This window comes from Telmatherina bonti (assembly GCF_933228915.1).
Source record: "Telmatherina bonti genome assembly, chromosome: 14".
In the NCBI taxonomy this organism is placed as follows: Eukaryota; Metazoa; Chordata; class Actinopteri; order Atheriniformes; family Telmatherinidae; genus Telmatherina; species Telmatherina bonti.
Window position 1 is genome coordinate 32718695 of NC_136612.1, and position 10961 is coordinate 32729655.

A 10961-nucleotide genomic window follows, 5' to 3' on the forward strand; every position below is an offset into this window, starting at 1 on the left:
CTGCAGACCAACACAGAGCTTACAGTGGAAACAGTTGGATTCTCAGATGAAACCAATGGAGCAGGGTGATTAGAAAACAGTAGGGGCAGTGTTGAGCAGTAAAGCTCACATGCAACCAGTCAAAGGAACAAAGAAGACTGTATTTAATGGCTGCATGGACCACCAGCGTCCACTGCACAACTTCTTTTTATGTCTCTTTCTGAGAAGGGACATTATGATCTCCTCCGCTGTTGTCATGTTGCTTTTGCTTCCACTCAGGCATCTCAGGTTTACCCCACGCAGGTAAAGGTCAGTTTGCTTTAAAATTTTGTTTGAAATCAAGTGTCTATGTAGAAAATACACTGATATTTCATGAAAAATTATGTTCTTTGTCTGGAGGATGTGTATTTATGCAACACACAGAATATAATAATCATTCTGCTGACAGTTTAGCAAATGCATTTTAATCAAAAAATTAATTTTTGTTAGTAACAAGTAAGTAATAAATAACCATAAGTGTATGACAAGTTTTATGGGGCCCTAAAGAACTGGGGGCCCTAGGCAACTGCCTAGTTTTGCCTAATGGTAAGTCCGCCCCTGCTTTCCACTTCGTGCTCTTCCGTGTTGACCACGCCCACCTCAAATGTCCAACCAATCACATATTACTTCTCGGAGACACGCATGTCGAAACTTCTGCCAACCTGATGTGTTAACATCTTCTTCAAACACATCCACAGGAACAAAACAACGTCATTTTCTTCTCGGGGCCTCGAGAACAAGTACAATGTTCTCGCTTCTGGTGGAGGATGGAACAAGCTTTACATATTTATGCACATTTCAGATTTGACTTTCCGGTGATGCGTTTACATTTGAGTTTGTCTTGATGCTTTATGTAAATTCTATGTAAATGTCAGAAGCTCCGTGCAGTCCTGTGCGAAAGCCTTGATCCATCCCTCATTTCTTTATATTTTACTACCAGAGTTTCTTGGAGTTTGTTTAAGTGACGCGTTGCTGAAGTTCCTCAGGCTTTCTGACTCTCTCTGCTTCTTCGCTTCAGTCCTTTCACTCGATTATTTTCAGAGAATTGTTGTTGTTTGTCTATCAAGCCACTTTACACTGACTTATGAATCATTTAGGTATAAAAATAACTCCTAACTCAAGGTCTGAACCAGTGTTGTGTTAACTAATAAGAGACAACTTAACATTCGACCAGTTTTAAATGGTTGTGTTTTGCTTCCAGCATCACAAAGAAACGCTGCTTGTTCCAGTTTCTTCATTTGCATCTTATGGAGATCACAAAAAATGACAATGCAAAGGAAAGTAAGATTTTTTCAGCTGCTGCATGAATCAGCTGAAAGTCCTACTTTACAACCCATTTAACTTGTGAAATGGGATTAAATGAAAATAAAATTAAAGACAGACTTTTTTCAGATAATGTGCGTTATAATTGGCTCTGCTCTTTTGTGTCCATGATAGGCTTTCCCAGCTGTCACTCAGCTGACAGAGTTAACAGGTCTGGCCAACATTATCATGTGGTCCAGCTGTCTTTGGCATTATGAGGAATTTTCCAGGAAAAAGATGTCATGACATTGTTTTTCCAAGCTGGAACTCACAAGTTTCAGATGAACCTGATATTCCAGGTTTAAAGATGGCTGTACCAGCCCAACTTGTTGCCCGTTGTCTTTGTTAAAACTCTGTAATATATTTTGTTGTCATTAAGTTTCTGCAGTAAGCAGCAGTTATGGCAAGTCCCAGTTGGTGATGTCATTACCAGGTTGGCGTTCCAGTTGCACCAACTGGGGAAAAAAATGGGCGCCTTCAAAATAGCCAATTTGTGAGCATCTACAGCTTCTCCAAACCCGTTGTTAAAATGTCGCCATGGAAACACCAGCCAATGTCGGTGATTATGATCAATAAACCACAAATTTAGATGCAATCTTTTGCTAAAAAAAAGTAATTATCAACAACATCTCACCGTTGTTATTTTATAAAAAAATTTATATTTAACAAAGACAACGATGGGCTACAGGCGATTCTCAACTTAACTCTTCTTTATTTCTAAAGCCCTTTAAAACAGCCAGAGTGGAGACAAAGTGCTGCACATGTTTAGCCAAAGCAACACAAGAGAATAAAACGATTAAAAGGAGATAAATAATGCAATAAAATAATTGTTCGTTGCTTCTGAAACACTTTGCAAACAATAAACAATTTTAAAGAATAACAGATTAAATCAATAAAAACAAAATAAATTGTAAAAAGCAATAAATAAAACCAAACTCTAGCTAGTCTCAAACTGGGCTGAAAGCCAAAGAATAAAAATGGGGGCAGAAGGGGCTGTATGAAAGCACCAGCAAGCATCCACGCCGCGTTTTCCTCCGAAAACAAGAAACAGACTCGTTGATTTACTTTGGCAAGTAGATTTTAAGGCTGCCCCAGACAGGTGACAACACAGAGGCTGCTGACTGATTCCCTGGAGGTCAGAACCGTATCACCAACCAGGACCCGAAGCCGGGGGTCTTGCTACCAGACGTGTGAAAAAACAGTGTTTTAATTTTAAATGAGGTCTTTATTGGTCTCTTTAATGAAATGTAAAAGATAAAATAAACACTTTTTTGTGCTATTTAGCATTTAGGGGACAGAAAACAACTATCAGGTTGTGTTCAACTGGATTTTGAGCAAAGATTTTAACATAAAGTCTTGTAAAATGTCTGCATGAAACAAATATGTCCCACTGGGCTCTATGAGGGTACATCTGATCTTTGAACCCTACAAACGTCATGCAGTCTTTAGATGAACAGGAGCGCCTAGTTCTGGTCCTCTGGGCCACAATCCTGCAGGTTTTCCATGTATCCCTGTTCAAAAGAATCTTTCACTGTGCAGAACTTCATTGGCTGTTTGTATTGATCCGAAGAGCCAGGTGTGTCAGAAAAGAGAGGGATACATGGAAAACCTGCAGGACATCGGTCCTCGGAGACCGACTTTGGACACCCTTGAAGCAAGCTGTTATCACACATCTGTAGCATTTCCATGGTCGGGTGTGTTTTCAGCAGCGTGTTTATCCTTCTGGAACACACAACCAAGACACAATCTTCTGTAAAACCAAATAATGACTTTTAGCTCATCATCAACTTTTTGCCTCATAAACTACATTAATGCACACACACACACACACACACACACACACACACACACACACATTTCACTAAATGACAGCAACTTCCTGTTTGTCTCTGACTGCATGTCAAGCTGACAGATGTTGTGCTGCTTCATCTGATCACTAAATGAACCCAGAAGGCACGAAAGCTGGGATTCAGGAAAGGTCATTTAGAAGAATAAGAGCATGTCTGACATAGTGATGGCTCAGAGGGCTGCCTCCTCCAGCTGGCCTCGGTGTGTGAGGATCAGGAAGGTGCAGCATGCACCAGGATTTGACAAGCAAATGGCGTGTTCACGAGCCTGCAGCTCCTCCTGCTAAACTAAATGATTGTTACTTTCAGTTTCTGCTTCTGCACGGGGAGGAAAAAGGGGAAAGTGCCTTTTTAAAACGACGCTCATTGTGTGTGTGTGTGTGTGTGTGTGTGTGTGTGTGTGTGTGTGGGTGTGTTTATCCTGGCTGGAAGGTGGGGCGTGCCTGCCCAGGTGCGCGCAGGTGTGCATGCAGGTGCAGGACAACGCATCCCGCCGTTAGACACCTGCAGATGCTGCTATGCTCTCTGCTCACCATGGATGTGAGGAAGTGTGTCGGGAGCTGCTTGCCGTTATTTCTGCTGGCCATCATCTTCGACGTGGTCGGCCTGGTTCTGCTCTTCGTCGGGATTTTCGCCAACGTCAGCATCGACGGCCGTTTCTATGGCGACTTCTTGATCTACACCGGATCCCTGTTCATTTTCTTCAGCCTGGGTTTCTGGATCATGTGGCACGTGGGGAACGTCCGGGTGCTGGAGTATGACATGCAGAGGAAGAGGAGCAGCATCGTGCAGCTGGCCAGGAAAATATCCGAGAGCTTCAGCAAGACGCTGAAAGGAGGCGCGCGCGCCAAGTGCGTGGAGGATGAGGAGCGCAGCCAGGTGGACTCACCTCCGCGCAAATCCGGCAGGGTGACGTGGGGAAAGTCCACGGCTTACTCCAACGACGGCTATGATGACTCCATGGACTCTCCTGATGTGGAGAAGATCAACTCCGACATCTGAGCATGTTGTGGTGAAGGCCCAGTTTAACTTCATGTGATGGGGGGGGGGGGGGAGTATGATGCTGAAGAATGTTTGGTCAGACCAACCAAAGGGTGAAAAAAGTTTAATTCTCTATAAAATAAGCAGCATGACCAGTACGACCAGCGATCCCCTTTTAAAACGGTTCTACACTCCTCATTTTGCAGCTTTTAAATGATCATTTTGCACTTTCAGACAAAAAGGGATGTTTGAACATTTCCTGGGGAAATTCTGGATATATTTCTTAGTTCCTGGTTAAATTCTGGATATATTTAAGCAGCAGGCTTTGCTGGTCAGCTGGGCATGAAAACCCAACCTGAGAGGTTCTTTCTCCTCCGACTGCACAGAAACCCCTGAAGAGAAGCAACATTTCATGTAGTTTTTATTTAACTCTCATTGTGATGGAGTCCCATCCATTCAGCTTTAAGTGAGGCTGTTGAGTTTGATGTCATTTAATTGATTTAAAGCTGCACATTACAGGCTGAAAGCATTGTTGGGATTATGATTCATTATTCAGAAGCGTAGAGTTTTAGTGCACTTTGTGATTATATGATTTAACGCAGCGCTAAAAGTTTTCTGTCTTTTAAAGCTACAAAATGTTCACAAGTCCTGATACTCACTTATATTAGCAGGAATTCTCTTTATTCCAGTTTCACTTTCTAGAAAGATTGTCAAACAATTTAAAAATGTCCTTTTTGTCTTTTCACAGCTGCTTGTCAAACAATTTAAAAATGTCCTTTTTGTCTTTTCACAGCTGCTGCTAGACAGAAAGTCAACCTGTGTTTTGCTGTTTAATCTGCTGTCAAAGCAGTAGAAACACTGGTTAGACTGGTTTGACTTCATGGTGTGGTGTTGGTTAAACAAATATAAAAGTCCTCAACATGGCCTGACACCTATAAAGATGTTTTATATGTATATATATTCGCTAAGACGAGGTTAATATTTCATGAAATTCTGCTTTTTATGATGTGAAAAGTGTATCGCTATGTGTGGAAAGCAGCCTGAGCTGCAGGTGTGACCTACAGTCACGGCACACCTTATGCAAACATCAGCGCCGTCGTTTGATGGAAAAGGCTGAAACTCTGTCAGCCTGACGGACAGCTCGGCTCCCTTTATCAAAGCGAAGACGTTGCTACAGTACACAACAGCTCATCTCTGCTGTGTACACCAGGTCTGATCGACACCCCGGACACACGAGGAAAGACAAACAGACTGGTCAAACAACTCGAAGTTCCATTACATGCATTTCCTTGTTGCCATTTCAAAGTCGGTTGTGACGCATGCGGGGAGGGGAACTATGAAAAGATTGGAGGAAAACTCAAATGCAGTGAACCCCCCCCCCCCCCCCCCCCCCCCCCCATCCCTGCAGAGCTTCCAGCAGACTGAGCAAAGCTCTGAATTCAGAGGAGAACTTCTGATCTGATAAAAGAAGCTTTTCATCAGCTGGATGAAGAAAGATTGGCTCTTTATTAATTCCAGGCAACTTATCACGTAATCGCAGCTGATTGTGGTCATAAAAGCCCCACGCTGCTCGCAGACAATGCTGCTGAGTCACAGATGCCATAAGAAAAGGTGCAAATGAAGTCAGCCCTGCAGAGGAATGAAGTTCCTCCACAACCCACTCTTCTGGTTGGATTCTGGTCTTTCCACTCGATCTTGTCGCTATGAAAGAAATGCAAGCCTTCCTTTGAAAGGAATGAGTCGCTCTCAGTCTCATCACACCGCCAGGCGACATCCAGCAGCTCCGTCTCACCTCCAGCCATGGAGCAGGGGAAGTGCACCATCGTCTTCTTGTTCCTCGCCATGTTCCTGGACGTGGTGGGGATCCTCCTCTTCTTCATCGGGATCTTTGCGCCTTTGAGTTTTTGGGACTTTTTCGTGCTGTCCGGACCTCTGCTCATCTTCCTCAGCCTGGTGTTCTGGATATTCTGGTACATAGGGAACCTGACGGTGTCCGAGGAGGAGCTCAACCTGCCTAAGCATGACATTTTGTGACGGGATGGAGCAGCTTGTGGAAGGCAGCAGACTCTCACATGAAGTTGGACAGAAAAATGAAGCACGAAAAGGCCTGAATTTGTCAACCTGTGACTCTCTGGCGCCACTGCGGAATAAATTAAAATCCAGGAAGGACACATTTGACTAATCCCTCTGACATGAAGGCAGAAGCAGCCTGTCAGCAGAGTTGTGGGGGGAGGGCAGAGATTCTCAGACTTTGGTGGAGTGAAAAAATGTATTTATTTGCACTTTATCAGAAGGAAGCTTTTAAAAACTGCCGAGGATGAAAAGTTGTGCCTGATTTAGCTTTCTGTTGTGAGCTGCTATGTAAGTTTGAAACTAAACATGCTTTAAGAATCGCTGCTGTGTCTTTATTGTGACCAAACCAGATAAACTCGCACTGGAGGTTTCTGGTGAGATAAATTTAGCCCGATCCAGCCGACGCTCGTCTTCTGGGCCTGTCGAGAAGCAGGAAACAGTCAAATAAAAGCAAGGTTTCTATCATTCCGACAAGCTACAGTTGTGACTGGCAAGTGTTTGCGTTGAATGCAGTTAAAAATGCGCATAGGCCGTGGTTCTCAAAAGATCTCGTCTGAGAGTCACGACATATGGCGGCTTATGGCGGTTTATGGCTGCTTATGGCGGCTTATGGCTGCTTATGGCGGCTTATGGCTGCTTATGGCGGCATATGGCAGCTTATGGCGGCATATGGCGGCTTATGGCTACTTATGGCGGCTTATGGCGGCATATGGCGGTTTATGGCTGCTTATGGCGGCATATGGCGGTTTATGGCTGCTTATGGCGGCTTATGGCGGCATATGGCAGCTTATGGCGGCATATGGCGGCTTATGGCTACTTATGGCGGCTTATGGCGGTTTATGGCTGCTTATGGCGGCTTATGGCGGCTTATGGCGGCATATGGCGGTTTATGGCTGCTTATGGCGGCTTATGGCTGCTTATGGCGGCATATGGCAGCTTATGGCGGCTTATGGTGGCTTATGGCGGCATATGGCGGCTTATGGCGGTTTATGGCGGCTTATGGCTGCTTATGGCGGCATATGGAAGGTAGCGCCGTTTCGGGTTTTCCTCTTGCTGCGGAGGATTTTCCACGTCTTTTCGAAGCCCTCTTACCCTCATGTCTCCTTCTAGTTCCTGCTGTTTGTCGCCAATTATGGAGGTTATTTCATTTTAACTATCTAACAAGAAGATTTCCGTTTTCTTTTCCGTCCACGCTATCTTCACCTGGTCACGTGACCCCCGTCGTAACGTCTAGGGACGCGTAAATACGAAAACAAAGTATTTCCATCACACTTTTGTAAAACATCTCCGTATGGACACGTCTGAAACCCCCCCCTCATGATAGCGTGAAAACGTTTTAGCGATATTTCAGAGGTTTTCCAACATGTAGCTGTTTCCACCTCCAGCTTTTTATGACGATATTTAGCTTTTTGTGCATTTAGGGCTGATGGAAACAGCTCCATCTAGCACATCTTAACGCTTTTGTGGTGGCAAAAGAGAAGAGAATGAAACAAACACTCTTCGTCCACACCCAAATCTTCACCTTAATCAGCACTCAAGGCACCATTAGCTCCCTCAGACAGGCGGAGTGTTTTAATACGTCCATTTGCTCCTGAGAGAGGAAATGGAGAAGAGGCGTAATGGGTCTCTGCAGGGAGATGGAAACCTTGCTGCTCAGCGCCTCTCTCTCTCTGATGATGCCTTGATGCTGCACGTCGTCACAATCTTAATCACAGCTGTACACATGAGGGTCTCACGGCAGCTCCCAGGAGAGATGCAGGTTATAAGAGGCTTCGCTGCCAGAACACGAGGCTCACGTTTCCAGAAAGCGGATGCTGCGTGAATCCCAAGCATGTGGTTGGAAAGAGCTTTGACTTGTAGCTGATATCCATTTGTGGCTGCTGCTCTTCCTGGACGGGAGTGGAAGTGGGACTGTGTGTCGCCAGCGGACAGAAAGAGCTCGCCACAAACACACAGGAAGTCTGAGAAGCAAACGTGCAAAGATAAAGGAGTATAAATAAAGGTAAACGGCTTTCTAAGGAGTAAAGGCTTAGAAATATCGTCAAGGCTTTCAGTCAGGTGTGACTACGCTCCAGAAGAATGTCAGATAACAAACAAGCTGCTTCAGCAGCTCACATTGATCCTCCAAACTATTTTCTGTCACTTGAATGCAGATTATTTGACTGGTGCAGGTTGAAAGCCTGAAATGGCTGAAAACTTTGTGATGTCATCCTAGAGTCTGGAGGGCTGAGAAGGTGGATGTCTCCCTCTAGTGGTTGCTATAGAGATGAAGCGGCAGCGTTTTATTGATCTGTGTCGTCAATCAAACTCTTTCGAGCTTTAGATGCAGCCAGGGCCGGATTAAAAGTGCAGAGGCCCCTGGGGCCATAGTATTCCAGGGGCCCCGTTTCCCACTGCAACATTGTGAAAATTGTGAATTTTACACTAAGACAACATTTCTAACATCTCTCAGCCAGTGGTAGCAATAGCAATACACTGGACACTTTGGTGTAACTATCTGGCTTTTTTGTACATTTTGTTTCATGTCCAAACTGCTGATGTTTGCCCTACATGGGCCCCAAGAGGGCGTGGGCCCCTGTGCCCATAATGCCCATTGGATAATCTGGCCTTGGATGCAGCTAAAATTGTTCAGCAGTCGGTTTGCATTTAGAGACACACTTCTGCTAAATCAGGTGCAAAGTTTTAGTGTAAAAGTTAAACATTTAATGGCATGGTCTTTTCTTTTTTTAGCATTTTGATTCAATCAATCAAAGATGAGTGGATGGATGAGAGGACAACATTCAGCCAGGGGCAGGTTGGGAGACAGGAGGCTTCCCAGGGATCAGACATGTGAATTATACAGTTGAATAATAATAATTATAGTGAATAAAGTGGTTATTGGATTGAAAAATCAAAGCAAATTTGGAGAAGCAAAAAGCCAGCGATATAATTCTTGTTTACTTCAGATTTTCCTGCATTTCACAGCTTTCATCTCTGCAGCACAAACACTTAACTGATTATGAGTAAAAACTTGCTTTAGGAATAAAAATCAATTTTTTTTAGTTCTTCCTCTTCTTCTTCTTTGCACAGTGGCAACATCTGGTGCTTTCATTACATTCACGTCTTTCCTTTGCCCATGTACGCGGCTGGTGAGGATGGTGATGCTAAAAACCTTCATGCATAACCAGGTTAGTCCCCTCAGGACATGTTCTCATCGACAGCGACGACCTGGCCAAGAGGCAGCGAAAAGACAAGAAAACCAGATTACATTTCCAAAAAGATAGAAGAAGAGTGAGAAATGCATAAATACAGCAGCAAATAAGTTATCAGCTGAAAACAAGCACAATGTAAACAAAAATAAGCAGCAGTGGCTAAAAACCAGTGCAGTGGTTTTATAACAGCGGTTGTCAGGAATGTTTGAAAGAGGAGAAAAGTTTGAATGAAGCGAGTTTCACGGTCTGCTGCGGATGTTTCCAGCTGTCTGCAGCAGAGAGGTGAAAAGAAAAATGGCCGAAAGAGGTTGACATAACCAGTAGAACGCACAACTCACAGAGCGGATATTCAGGCGTGACTGCCGGGATGATGGAGATGAACAGAAACCAGTGAGTTTGCCTGCCAGACTGGAGTGAGGACCAGTTCATCAGAGAATTCACTGATGGGTTCTGAAAGAATCCGCCGTCATGAGAGAAATCGCTGCTCGCCGGATGTTTAGAAAAGCGTTGGAGCAACACCTGCAGACACCATGACTTCCAAATCCCATCAGAAAACACAGCGATGTTGGAACATCATCATATGCTGCATTCGCTTGCACTCGGTCTTCTGAGCTTCAGCCAAGTAAACATCAGTTTTACCTCAATCAGTGATGTCCAGAAATAGTCACCACATTGTTTCCCTGCTCCAACACACCTGACTCAAACTAAAAACTCCCTGTGCAGGACTTCATCAGCTGTTGGATTCATTTATAAATGACGTCCAGTGTGTTGAAGCAGAGAAACATGGAAATCCTGCCAGACTGTGACCCTCCAGGACGCTCCAGCTCACAGGTGTCAAACTGCAGTCCTGGAGGGCCGCTATCCTGCAGGTTTTTGTTGTCTCCATGCGCCGACCCACCTGACCGAAATCCAAAAATTGGCTGACAAGAATCTGCTGGATCCATTTGATTTGAATCAGCTGTGTTGGTGGAGGGAAACAACAAAGGCCTGCCGGATACCGGCCCTCCAGGACTGGAGTTGGACACCCCTGCTCCAGCTGGACTCGTCTGGCCAATAGTTGGGATGTCAAGCCTTTAAAATGAGGATCCAATGGGGGTTAAATGAGGTTTTATTATGTCTCAGTGTCAGGAACATCTGAAGTTACACTTGTCAGGCATTCAACGCTGCTGCTGATAATTACATTTCTCAGCACTTTTTTGGTTTTGAGTCGTCCAATCAGCAGCCAGTAAAAGGCTTTTTCTTGTAACAAACTGAAGCGAAACATCAAGCATAACTAGAAAACACTGAAAGTTGAAATTCTGGGGGAAAAAAACCCCAAAATCTTAAAAGGCTTTTTATGGGAATGTTTAATTCTCAGGAATTATTTACTTCATGGTATTGGTCCACTGATGCATATAATAAACATGCAGGTGTTTATATAGAAACTTTCCCCAGTATTGACTGACAGTATTTAACCCAGATTATGCTGCATGTTCACACCTGTCCTGGGATTTTAACCTGTTTTAGCTCAGTCTTGTACGCCTAATAGTTAGATATGTTGTGATAATAC